The sequence below is a fragment of the Pan troglodytes genome, chromosome 17 (assembly GCF_028858775.2).
Source record: "Pan troglodytes isolate AG18354 chromosome 17, NHGRI_mPanTro3-v2.0_pri, whole genome shotgun sequence".
Classification (NCBI taxonomy): domain Eukaryota; kingdom Metazoa; phylum Chordata; class Mammalia; order Primates; family Hominidae; genus Pan; species Pan troglodytes.
The window spans coordinates 21,551,854-21,565,198 of NC_072415.2; the positions used below are offsets into that span (position 1 = coordinate 21,551,854).

Below are 13,345 nucleotides of genomic sequence, written 5' to 3' on the forward strand. Positions count from 1 at the left end.
TCCTGACAGCTGTGGACCTTTTCCCCAGAAAACTGTGCACAGGCAATTTTGAATATAACCTTGGGGATCTCCTGAATATAATCCGGGGGATACCCCTTAAGAGGTCCAGGGCCCCAGTTAACAATCACTGGCACATGAAATACCAAGAGCCAAACCATTCTTCAACTAAAGAGAACAGGGATAAAAAGAGGATATTCAAGTTCAGGTTTCTATCAGATCAGTTAGGCTACTCCCACAATAGACCAAAAAGACAAGAACTAGGCATCTACTGACCATCTACTCATGTCCAATCACAACAAGAAAATCAGCCAATCAAAATAAACAAATAACCAACAATTCTCTTCAGGAAGATGATTAGCCTCAGAGCAGAGAACACATTCCAGCATCAAGGCCTTCCTTATCCCCAAGTGTTCTCTGCTCTAAGTCCAGTCTGTAAGTCCTATCTAAATACATGGATCTCCCAACCAGGTTTTATTGCCTCATTCTTAATTATATATGGACAACCAAAGAATGTATACATTTGAAGAAATCCTGACACATAAAAAAGACATAAAAGAAAAAAAGATCTCGAAAGAGATAATCCAGGTAACAGAGTCGGGGGAAGGGGACACACACCTCCTCCACCAGCAAAAAAAATTCCAATAAGTATCCTCGAAGACACTGAGGAAAATAATGCATCCAAAAACAAGTAAATAATATTAATAGGAAAAATTAACAAGCAATAAATAAGAGCGCTTGAAATGTAAAAGTTATTGCTAAAATTAAAAAATTCAATAGAAAGAGTCCAAAGGTAAGGTCAGGAAATTTCCCAGAATATAGAGTAAGAAGGTATGATAGGATAGAAAAGAGCTAATATGCTATACAGAAGCAATGAACAATCCAAAAATGAAATTAAGAGAACAATTCCACTAACAATAGCATCAAAAAGAATAAAATACTTATAAATAAATTTAACAAAAGAAATGTAATACACAGAAAACTACAAAATATTGTTGAAAGAAATGAAAGAAAATCCAAATAAAAGGAAAGGCACACATGTTCATGAAACAAAGACATAATACTGCTAAGATGGCAACACAGTACTCCCCAAATTGATCTACAGATTCAATGCAATCCCTATTAAATCTTAGCTGGCAATACCAAAGCTACAATTCATGAAAGAAATAAATGATAAGCTGGACTTTATTGAAATTTTAAACTTCTGCTCTGCAAAAAATACTCTCCAAAGAATCAGATGACAAGCCATAGACTAGGAGAAAATATCTGCAAAAGACTTTTCTGATAAAGGACTGCTATACAAAACATACATACAGAGACCTCAACAATAAAAAAAGTAAACAACCCAATTAAAAAATGGGCCAGAGATTCTTAACAGACACCTCACCAAAAAAGGTATACAAATGGCAAATAAGTATAAGACGCTCTCCATCATATGTCATTAGAGAATTGCAAATTAAAACAATGTGATACCACTATATACCTATTTAGATGGTGAAAATCCAAAACACTTAAAACACCAAATCCTGGTGAGGATGTGGAGCAATAGCAACTCTCATTCATTGCTGGTAGGAATGCAAAATGGTACAGCCACTTTGAAAGACAGTTTGGCAATTTCTTACAAAACTAAACATAGTCCTACCCTACAACGCAGCAATTACACTCCTTAGTATTTAGCCAAATGAAGTGAAAACTTATGCCCACACAAAACCTGCACATGGATGGTTATAGCAGCTTTATGTTATTTTATAGGGACAGGGTCTCGCTAGGTTATCCAGGCTGGAGTGCAGTTGTGTGATTATAACCTACTGTAGCCTTGAACTCATCGGCTCAGCCATCCTCCTACTGTGGCCTCCCAGGTAGCTAGGACTACAGGTGCACACTACCACTCCAGACTTTTTTTTCTTTTGGTAGAGATGGGGGTCTCACTACGATCTTGAATTCTCAGCCTCAAGGGACCCTCCTGCCATGGCCTCCTAAAGCACTGGGATTATAGGCCTGAGCCACCATGCCTGGCTAAGCTTTATTCATAGCTACTAAATCTTAGAAGCAATCAAGATGTCCTTCAATAAGTGAATGGATAAACAAACTCTAGTACATCCATACTAATCAGTGAGTGCAATATTAATCAGTAAGTACATTCATACAATGGGATATTATTAGGTAATAATAAGTGATAAAAATAAATGCATTATCAAGCCATGAAAAGACATAAAGGAAACTTAAATGTATACTGCTAAGTCAAAGAAGCCCCTTTTAAAAGGCTACATTCTGTATGATTCCAACTATATGATATTGTGGAAAAGGCAAAACTATAGAGACAGTAAAAAACATCAGTGGTTACTAGGGGACTCGGGGGAGGTAGGGAGGGATGAAGAGGTTGGCTATGGGGATTTTTAGAGCAATGAAACTATTCTGAATGATACTGTAATGGTAGATACAAGACATTATGCATTTGTCAAAACCCATAAAAATGTAAAACACAAAGAGTTAATGCTAATGCAAAGCATAGATTTTAGTTAATAATAGCATATCAATATTGGTTCATCAATAGTAACAAGTATACCACACTGATGCAAGATGTTAATAATAGAAGAAACTGTGGATATGTGGGGGGAATGGGTATATGGGAACCCTTTATACTCTCTGCTCAATTTTTCTGTAAACCTAAAACTTTTCCAAAAAATAAAGTCTATTATATATTTTTTTAAGATCCCAGCTGGCTTTATTACAGAAATTGACAAGTTGATTCTAAAATTCATATGAAAATGCAAGGGACCCAGAACAGCCTAAGCAATCTTGAAAAAGTACAAAGTTGGAGAACTCAGACTTCCTGATTTCAAAACATACTACAAAACTACATAATCAAGACAATGTGGTACTAGCATAAAATAGAGATATAAACCAATAGAATAGAACTGACAGTCCATAAATAAACCATTTATGGTGAAATGGTTTTGAACAAGGGTGGCAATATAATTCAGTGGGGGAGAAATGTTGCTGGGACAAGTGGATATCCATATACAAAATAATAAAGTTGGATCGCTACTTCACTGCAGGCTTGAACTCCTGGGCTAAAGCGATCTTCCCACCTCCATCTCCCAAAGTGCTGGGATTACAGGTACATGCCACCACACCTGGCCTAAAACTCTAAAATTCTTAGAGGAAAACATACAAGTAAATCTTTATGACTTTGGCTTAGGTAATGGTTTCTTAGATACAACACCAAAAGCACAAGTAACAAAAGAAAAAAATAGAAACATTGGATGTCATTAAAATGTAAAACTTTTGTGATACAAATGATACATAGTAGTTGAAAAGACAACCCACAGAATGAGAGAAAATATTTGCAAATAATGTATCTGACAAGGGTCTTGAGCCCAGAATATATAAAGAATTCTTACAACTCAACAATAAAAAGACAAGCCAATTTTAAAATGAGCATAGGTTCTGGGTTGGGCGTGGTCGCTCACACCTGTAATTCCAGCGCTTTGAGAGGCCAAGGCAAGACGATCACTTGAGACCAGGAGTTCAAGACCAGCCTGGGCAATACAGTGAGACCCCCCCATCCCTATAAAGAATTTAAAAATTTTAAAAATTAGCTGAGTGTGGTGGCACATACCTGTAGTCCTAGCTACTCAGGAGGCTGAGGCAGGAGGATAGTGTTGGCCCAGGAGTTCAAGGCTGCAGTGAGCTATGATAGAGCAACTGCATTCCAGTCTGGGCAACAGAGCGAGACTCTCGTCTAAAACAAACACACACACACACAAAAGAGCACTGGTTTTCAATAGGTATTTCCCCAAAGATATACAATAAGCTAACCAGACATGGTGGTGCATGCCTATAGTCCCAGCTACTTGGGAGACTGAGGTGGGAGGATTGCTTGAGTCCAGGAGGTTGAGGTTGCTGTTAGCCGTGATTGCACCACTGCACTCCAGCCTGGGTGACAGAGCAAGATCCTGTCTCAAAAAAAAAAAAAAAAAAAAAAAATACATACACACACACACACACACACACACACACACACGCATTCACTAAGCACATAAAAAGATGCTCAACATCATTAGCTATTAGGGAAATGCAAATCATAACCACTCCAAAAGGTGCTACAATAAAAAGGAAAGATAAGTGTTGGTGAGGCTATAGGGTAATTAGAACTCTCATACACAACTGGTAGGAATGTAAAATAGTGCAGCCACTTTAGAATAAACACTTCAGCAGTTCCTCAAAATGTTAAACAGAGTTGCCATATGGCCCAGCAATTCTACTCCTAGGTATATACAAAAGAAAAATTAAGAGATACATCCAGGGTTGTCTGTAGCAGCTCACACCTGTAACCCCAGAACTTTGTGGGGCCAAGGCAGGAGGATCGCTTGAGGACAAGAGTTCAAGACCAACCTGGGCAACATAATAAGATCCTGTCTCCACACACAAAAAATTTTTTTAATTAGCCAGGTATGGTGGCACACACCTGTAGCCCTAGCTACTTGGGAGGCCAAGGTGAGAGGATCGTTTGAGCCCAGGAGTTCAAGGTTACAGTGAACAATGATTGCACCACTGCCTGTGTGCACAGGCAGTAAACAAACTGTGTAACACAGTTTATCTCTTAAAAAACAAACAAAGATACATCCACACACTAAAACTTGAATATTCATAGCAGTATTATCTACCATAGCCAAAAATATAAGTAACTCAAATATCCACCAACCAATAAATGGATAAATAAAATGTGGTATGCCCATTCAGCAGAATATTATTTGACCAAGGAATGAAATACTGAATATGTTACAACACACAGGAACCATGAAAACATTATGCTCAATGAAAGAAGTCAGACACAAAAGACAAGGTATGATTCCATTCATATTAAACATCCAGAACAAGCATGTAGAGAGAAAGTAAACTGCCTAGGGTTTGTGGGGAGAGAGAATAGGAAATGACTTCTAAAGGGTATGGAGTTTCCTTCTAAAGTAATGAAAATGTTCTGAAATTAGATTGTGGTGATGGTTGCACAAGTCTGTCGATATGCTAAAACCACTCAATTGTACCCTTAAATGGGTAAATTTTATAATATATGAATCATATATCTCAATAAAACTGTTTTTTAAAAAAAGATCTAACAGAGAATCCATCTTAGATTTATACTAATAAGAGTTCCAGAAAGAAAAGAGGACACTATACATAATTATATATTATACAAAAATATAGTTATATAAAACGTATATATTATATATGTATGTATGTTAGGACAAGATATATATATATAACAAAAAACAAAACAGGGCATTTCCTAGTCTTTGGCTCAAAACTGATCCCTAAAAGACTCACAAGATACCAAACAGAATGAATGAAAAGACCAACACTAGACTCAACAGTTTAAATTCCATAATAGGAAGGCTAATGAGATGATACTAAAAGTTTCTAGAGAGAATAACAAAGTTACCTATAGAGAATAAGAAACAGACTGGCATCAGACTTCTTATTGGCAATATGGAATGCTATTAGATAATAGAGAAATGTCTCCAAAGTTCTGAGGGAAAAGAATTTAACATAGAATTCTGTATTCAGGCAAACCATCAGTCAGGTGAAAGGTGAGAATAAATACATCTTCAAGACATGCAGGACCCAGAAAACTTACTTTCCACACAGGCTTTCTTAGGAAGTTACTTGAGGGCATGTTGGGACAAAATAAGGGTTACTGTTAAAAACGACAAGATACGAAATCCAAGAAACAGTGGAACCAACTTGGGAAAGTAATGATGGAAAGTCACCATAAGACAGCTTGCATCAGACCTAGATTGCAATCAGTTAAGTCTGGAAACATCAAGACTGAAGGCTCCATTTGGGAGGAAAAATACATTAAGTACTTAAAACAATATAAGGTGCTAATGATTGATGATACAAGGTAAAGAAAGATAATTAGAAACTCAAGAAAAACAAAATCATTCAAGAAGGGAAATGTAATCATAGTACCTATGTGACTATACAGTCAACAGTCAACAATATTTATATAATCATTACAATATAAACATGGTTTATTGCCAGTTTTAGAATATACCTGTAAATAAAGCATTAGAAGATTCAAATAGAGTTACAAAACAGAGAAATAAGGTTAGTAATTACCTATAGTGCACTCACGTGCCAGGCATTGCTCTAAATACTTTACACCTAATCCTCACAATACTCGCACAGTATGGTTATTATCCCTACTTTACAGATGAGGAAATTGAGGCATTGAGAGATTAACTAACTTGCCCAAGGTCATACAACCAGTAAGTGGCAGAACTGGATCCAAATTCAGATAGCCTGGTTCCAGAGTTCATACTCTTAACCATTATACTATGCAGCCTCTCAGAATGTAGATGTTATCAACCTTGACAATATAAAAGTAAAAGTACAGGTAACACTCCGTTCCCCACAGATTTTGATGCAGCCCATCAGAATTCCAAAAGTAGCCCATCAGAATGCCAAAAGTAGAAAATTTCGAGGGCAGTACTCATAAATGCAAGGGAAAAAACTGATTTCTTTGCTTTCTATGATGTTAAACATGGTAGCTTCACATGATCTCCCAAGACTGGAACCCAAACAAACCCTCTCTTCAATTCCCTCAAGAAATGCACTGTTCTTAAAACTCACTTATAGTCTGTCTCATTGCTAAAAAAAAAATAATAAAATAAAATAAACTTTAAAAGGAAAGGACTATTAATATTCTCCACTTACATCAGGAATAAAGAGATGGTGTCTCCAGTTGATAGAACAGAATAGAAAACCTTAAATATATTGAAGAAATTGAAAAAATAACCAAGAGATAAACTCAAAACTGTGATACAAGTGTGGCAGGGCAGGAGTGGGAAGGATGACATGATGAGCTATGACCTTATCTGTTATAGCAGAAAGGCAATTTTAGATATATAACATCTAAAACTGATAAATCAAGAAATAGTAGTACAGGCATATTATTTAGGCATATGGCTAAAAATTACTAACAGAAGTATAAATATAAGAGTTAGATTAAAAGTGGTTTTCCCAGGGTAATAGAATGAGAAGGGAGAATTAGATCAAGAGATTCATTTTTTCACTATGCAGCCTTCTAATAATTTAGTAATTTATTACTCTGATGAAAAAAAGAGAACATTTGACACATACTAGTTGGTTTCTTTCTTTAAAACTGCCTAGAACTAGAAGAAAATTTTGAGCTCACCTAGCCAGCCAATTCACTTTACAGTTTATATGTGGCAGAGTGTATTTTCCACAGATGGCCACACCATTATATCCCATCCACATGTTCAGCTTACAACATGACACTGTCACTCCTCCAACAGAGGTGGGGCCTATGTTCTCTCCACTTAAATCCAGGTGGACCCACAGGAGAGATCATATAGCAGGACCACAGAGACACACACATATATACACAGAGAGAGTGAAAGGGAGAGAGGGAGGGAGATGGGGATAGAGAAGGGAGGAAGGGGAGGAGAAGTCAGGAAGAGACGTATACCTGAAGAATCTTCCCAGCCCAGGTATTAGACTTTATCAGTGAGCCTTCAGATTTTCAATGTCCAATACAGTGGCCACTAGTCATATGCAGCTATGCAGCTAATGAAATTGAAATTGAATTAAATTTAAAATCAGATTTTCAGCCATACTAGTCACATTTCAAGTACTTGGTAGCCACGTATGGCTAGACTCTACTGTATTGCACAGGGTAGATGTAGATCTTTTCCATCATCGCAGAAAGCTCTATCTATAGTGCTGTTTCAGATAATTCCACCCCCACCACCTTCAAGCCACCTTGCTAATGCCACATGGAACAGAGATGAACTCTTCCGCAGAGCCCTGCTCAGAATGCAAATTCGTGAGCAAAATAAATGCTGTTTCCAGCCACTGGTTTTTGGGGTGGTTTGCCACACAGCCATAGTAAGAGGAACACGTGGAAACTAAAGATCAGAATGTGAAATAATCTGCTAGAGTTTGGGAGTCCACAAAACTAGGTGAAGAGTGGAACTAATCACATTTCATTTCAACACTCAATAAATGTTTGTGAATAAACAAACAAGAAAATCCTCAATATTTGAGCCCTAGATCTTTTTTTTTTTTTTGCTTTTTTTTTTTTTTTATTTAGTCTTTTTTTTTTTCTTTTTTATTGATCATTCTTGGGTGTTTCTCGCAGAGGGGGATTTGGCAGGGTCACAGGACAATAGTGGAGGGAAGGTCAGCAGATAAACAAGTGAACAAAGTTCTCTGGTTTTCCTAGGCAGAGGACCCTGCGGCCTTCCGCAGTGTTTGTGTCCCTGGGTACTTGAGATTAAGGAGTGGTGATGACTCTTAACGAGCATGCCGCCTTCAAGCATCTGTTTAACAAAGCACATCTTGCACCGCCCTTAATCCATTCAACCCTGAGTGGATACAGCACATGTTTCAGAGAGCACAGGGTTGGGGGTAAGGTCACAGATCAACAGGATCCCAAGGCAGAAGAATTTTTCTTAGTACAGAACAAAATGAAAAGTCTCCCATGTCTACCTCTTTCTACACAGACACAGCAACCATCCGATTTCTCAATCTTTTCCCCACCTTTCCCCCCTTTCTATTCCACAAAACCGCCATTGTCTTCATGGCCCGTTCTCAATGAGCTGTTGAGTACACCTCCCAGATGGGGTGGTGGCCGGGCAGAGGAGCTCCTCACTTCCCAGTAGGGGCGGCCGGGCAGAAGCGCCCCTCACCTCCCGGATGGGGCGGCTGGCCGGGCGGGGGGCTGACCCCCCCTACCTCCCTCCCGGACGGGGCGGCTGGCCGGGCGGGGGGCTGACCCCCCACCTCCCTCCCGGACAGGGCGGCTGGCCGGGCAGAGGGGCTCCTCACTTCCCAGTAGGGGCGGCCGGGCAGAGGTGCCCCTCACTTCCCCGACGGGGCGGCTGGCCTGGCGGGGGGCTGACCCCCCCACCTCCCTCCCGGAGGGGGCGGCTGGCCGGGCAGAGGGGCTCCTCACTTCCCGGTAGGGGCGGCCGGGCAGAGGCGCCCCTCACCTCCCGGACAGGGCGGCTGGCCGGGCAGGGGGCTGACCCCCCCACCTCCCTCCAGGACGGGGCGGCTGGCCGGGCGGGGGGCTGACCCCCCCACCTCCCTCCCGGACGGGGCGGCTGGCCGGGCGGGGGGCTGACCCCCCACCTCCCTCCCGGACGGGGCGGCTGGCCGGGCGGGGGGCTGACCCCCCACCTCCCTCCCAGACGGGGCGGCTGGCCGGGCGGGGGGCTGACCCCCCACCTCCCTCCCGGACAGGGCGGCTGGCCGGGCAGAGGGGCTCCTCACTTCCCAGTAGGGGCGGCCGGGCAGAGGTGCCCCTCACTTCCCCGACGGGGCGGCTGGCCTGGCGGGGGGCTGACCCCCCCACCTCCCTCCCGGAGGGGGCGGCTGGCCGGGCAGAGGGGCTCCTCACTTCCCGGTAGGGGCGGCCGGGCAGAGGCGCCCCTCACCTCCCGGACAGGGCGGCTGGCCGGGCAGGGGGCTGACCCCCCCACCTCCCTCCAGGACGGGGCGGCTGGCCGGGCGGGGGGCTGACCCCCCCACCTCCCTCCCGGACGGGGCGGCTGGCCGGGCGGGGGGCTGACCCCCCACCTCCCTCCCGGACGGGGCGGCTGGCCGGGCGGGGGGCTGACCCCCCACCTCCCTCCCGGACGGGGCGGCTGGCCGGGCGGGGGGCTGACCCCCCCACCTCCCTCCCGGACGGGGCGGCTGGCCGGGCAGAGGGGCTCCTCACTTCCCAGAAGGGGCGGCCGGGCAGAGGCGCCCCTCACCTCCCGGATGGGGCGGCTGGCCAGGCGGGGGGCTAACCCCCCCACCTCCCTCCCGGACGGGGCAGCTGGCCGGGCCGGGGGCTGACCCCCCCACCTCCCTCCCAGACAGAGCAGCTGGCCGGGCAGAGGGGCTCCTCACTTCCCAGTAGGGGCGGCCGGGCAGAGGCGCCCCCCCCCACCTCCTGGACAGGGCGGCTGGCCGGGCAGGGGGCTGATCCCCCCACCTCCCTCCGGGACGGGGCGGCTGGCCAGGCGGGGGGCTGATCCCCCCACCTCCCTCCCGGATGGGGCGGCTGGCCAGGCGGGGGGCTGATCCCCCCACCTCCCTCCCGGACGGGGCGGCTGGCCGGGCGGGGGGCTGACCCCCCCACCTCCCTCCCGGATGGGGCGGCTGGCCGGGCAGAGGGGCTCCTCACTTCCCGGTAGGGGCGGCCGGGCAGAGGCACCCCTCGCCTCCCGGACGGGGCGGCTGGCCGGGCGGGGGGCTGACCCCCCCACCTCCCTTCCAGACGAGGAGGGAGGACACTCCTCACTTCTCAGACGGGGTGGCTGTCGGGCGGAGGGGCTCCTCACTTCTCAGATGGGGCGGTTGCCAGGCAGAGGGTCTCCTCACTTCTCAGACAGGGCGGCCGGGCAGAGACACTCCTCACATCCCGGACGGGGCGGCAGGGCAGAGGTGCTCCCCACATCTCAGACGATGGGCGGCCGGGCAGAGACGCTCCTCACTTCCCAGATGTGATGGCGGCCGGGAAGAGGCGCTCCTCACTTCCTAGATGGGATGGCGGCCGGGCAGAGACGCTCCTCACTTTCCAGACTGGGCAGCCAGGCAGAGGGGCTCCTCACATCCCAGACGATGGGCAGTCAGGCGGAGACGCTCCTCACTTCCCAGACGGGGTGGCTGCCAGGCAGAGGCTGCAATCTCGGCACTTAGGGAGGCCAAGGCAGGCGGCTGGGAGGTGGTTGTAGCGAGCCGAGATCACGCCACTGCACTCCAGCCTGGGCGCCATTGAGCACTGAGTTAACGAGACTCCGTCTGCAATCCCGGCACCTCCGGAGGCCGAGGCTGGCGGATCACTCGCGGTTAGGAGCTGGAGACCAGCCCAGCCGACACATCGAAACCCCGTCTCCACCAAAAAAATACGAAAACCAGTCAGGCGTGGCGGCGCACGCCTGCAATCGCAGGCACTCGGCAGGCTGAGGCAGGAGAATCGGGCAGGGAGGTTGCAGTGAGCTGAGATGGCAGCAGTACAGTCCAGCTTCGGCTCGGCATCAGAGGGAGACCGTGGAAAGAGGGGAGAGGGGAGAGGGGAAAGGGGGGAGGGGAGAGGGGAGAGGGAGCTCTATCTACCACACAGTCCTTCCTGAGCCCTAGATCTTTTCTTTTCTTTTTTTTTTTTGAAATGGAGTCTTGCTCTGTCGCCCAGGCTGGAGTGCAGTGGCATGATCTCGGCTCACTGCAAGCTCCGCCTCCTGGGTTCACGCCATTCTCCTGCCTCAGCCTCCCGAGTAGCTGGGACTACAGGCGCCCATCACCATGCCCGGCTAATTTTTCGTATTTTTAGTAGAGACAGGGTTTCACCATGTTAGCCAGGATGGTCTTGATCTCCTGACCTTGTGATCCGCCCGCCTCGGTCTTCCGAAGTGCTGGGATTACAGGCTTGAGCCACCGCGCCCGGCCGAGCCCTAGATCTTTTCTAAACCCAAGTAGTCTACCATCCACCAGGATAGTTGTGTCCACTACTCCAGAAAAAAGTTTGATGTTTCCTGGCTCTGAAGCAACAACAGGAATATCAGAAATGTCAGCATCCATGAATTTGTGACTGAAAATACGTCCTAGCTGATTTTGTTTACTAGAATCACCATTTGAGTTAGGTGAAGCTCAATTTGCTTTTCCAGTTTTTTTACACTGATATAGTACTCTTTACATTTTGAAGTATTTTTTTTTTTTTACAATTTTTTTTTTGAGACAGAGTCTTGCTCTGTCACCCAGGTGGGAGTGCAGTGACACGATCTCAGCTCACTGCCACCTCCGCCTCCTGGGTTCAAGTGATTCTCCTGCCTCAGCCTCCCAAGTAGCTGGGATTACAAGCATGCACCTCCATGCTCAGCTAATTTTTGTAATTGTAATTTTTAAAATTTTTTTAATGGCCAGGCACGGTGACTCACACCTGTAATCCCAGCACTTGGGAGGCCGAGGTGGCAGATCACTTGAGCTCAGAAGGTTGAGACCAGCCTTGGCAGATCGCTTGAGCTCAGAAGTTTGAGACCAGCCTTGGCAACATGGCAAAACCCCGTCTCTACCAAAAATACAAAGTAAATTAGCCAGGCATGGTGCCACGTGTCTGTAGTCCCAGCTACACCAGAGGCTGAGATGGGAGGATCACTGGAGCCTGGGAAGTCAAGGCTGTAGTAAGCTGTAATAGAGCCAAAAAATTTTTAAAGAGTCAAACAAACAAAAAAACCTTTACAAGTATCTACCCATATTAGCCAAAAGCTTTCTCTTTTAAATACTCCCTTTAAAAGCAAGGTATTTTAAATAAAGTACAATTTTTTTTTTTTTTTTTTTGAGACAGGGTCTTGCTCTGTCACCCAGGCTTCAGTGCAGTGGCACAATCATAGCTCACTGCAGCCTCAACCTCCTGGGCTCAAATGATCCTCCTGCCTCAGCCTCCCAAGTAGCTGAGACTATAGGTGTACATGATCATGCCCAGCTAATTTAAAAAAACTATTTGTTGTAGAGACAGGGTCTCACTGTGATTCCCAGGCTGGTCTGAAACTCCTGGGCTCAAGTGATCCTCCTGCCTCAATCTCTCAAAGTGCTGGGATTATGAGGCATGAGCCACTGTGTGTGGCCAAAGTACAATTTTTAATTACTTGAACTAATGCAAGTTATAGAGTTGAAGAGTCAAGAATATAATTCGGAATTTAAGAGAATTTCCATCTAAACATGAATACAGCAAATGTTATGAGACTTTATTTTGAATAATGAATAATGAAGCTACATTGAAACAATCTGGGAGGTACCACAGACTCCTCATCTGACCATAGCACAAAACTGGGCTTCATTTGCAGACACAAAGTTTCCAGCCAACAAAAGCCTAAGCACGTGTGCCTTATTAAGATTTCTACATACAAAATTAGGTGATTAAAGAATTAGTGTTAATTTTTAAACTGTAAAATTGGTCTAATAGCTATGTTGGTAAAGAGTTCTCTTTTAGAGATACATATTAGAATTATCAACAAAACAGTATCAAGGGATTTGCTTGAAATTAAAACAGAGCTGCGAGTGAATAATGTAGGAGGGTATAGATAAAATAAGAGTAGCCATGAGGTAGTGACTGCAGTAACTACTCATGGATGGTTCATTATATTCCTCTCCTTTTATACCTGAAAATGTCCACAGCGAAAAAGTTAAAAACTGAACAACAAACACACTTCTCTAGTTAAATGTTTTGGTTTGAAATGCAAAGTTAGGGTTATCAGAGTACGAAATGGGGGCAAGTAGAATTCCAACTATTAGCGAAAAGGACCAAAATGTCAGAAATAAGCACAAAATGCTT

General features: G+C 45.2%; 1 protein-coding gene across 3 annotated transcripts in view; it reads right to left on the bottom strand.

The window, feature by feature from the left end:
- The window catches only part of TWSG1 (twisted gastrulation BMP signaling modulator 1), a 70,392-nt gene that overhangs the window by 53,558 nt on the left and 3,489 nt on the right, over positions 1–13,345 (bottom strand). The window lies entirely within an intron of this gene.